Source organism: Myotis davidii, unplaced genomic scaffold (genome assembly GCF_000327345.1).
Source record: "Myotis davidii unplaced genomic scaffold, ASM32734v1 scaffold174, whole genome shotgun sequence".
Taxonomy (NCBI): domain Eukaryota; kingdom Metazoa; phylum Chordata; class Mammalia; order Chiroptera; family Vespertilionidae; genus Myotis; species Myotis davidii.
In genome coordinates, this window is record NW_006289087.1 from 2741374 (window position 1) to 2741763 (window position 390).

A 390-nucleotide genomic window follows, 5' to 3' on the forward strand; every position below is an offset into this window, starting at 1 on the left:
CGGGGGGCCGGGCCGACGGCCGCCGAACGAGCCCCTGTTTAGCTGAAAGCCCCCCAATACCAGCGGGAGGCGAGCAAGGGGGTCCCGCGACTCTGACTGTTCATACTGTTGATTCTCGGGGCGCAAAATACATGTTCTCTCTTTCTTTGGTTTCAAGATGCCAACAGGAGACTTTGGGGGACCCCTCTCCGGGGGTCTACGGGGACTGTGCAAAAGGGGGTGACCCCACTGTCTGGGGCTCCGGGGACGCGACCAGGGCAGGATATTCCGGGGACGCGCCCGTCCTCTGGACACACTCACCGGCTTCCTCGGAGCTCGGACGGCGGTCCTCGTCCGGGAAGAAAGGCAGAGTCCAAGCGGTCCGCGACGGAGGGAGGGAGGGACGCGCAG

The 390-nt window shown here is 64.9% G+C and overlaps 1 protein-coding gene across 3 annotated transcripts in view; it reads right to left on the reverse strand.

Annotated features, from left to right (window-relative positions):
• Nucleotides 1-384, reverse strand: part of BROX (BRO1 domain and CAAX motif containing) — a 20931-nt gene extending 20547 nt beyond the window's left edge. For all 3 annotated transcript variants that reach the window (XM_006761263.2, XM_006761261.2, XM_015562370.1), the window contains exon 1: nucleotides 301-384. The gene's annotated coding sequence lies outside the window, so the exon portion shown is untranslated. The remainder of the gene's footprint in view (nucleotides 1-300) is intronic.
• Between the last annotated feature and the right edge of the window lie 6 nt (nucleotides 385-390).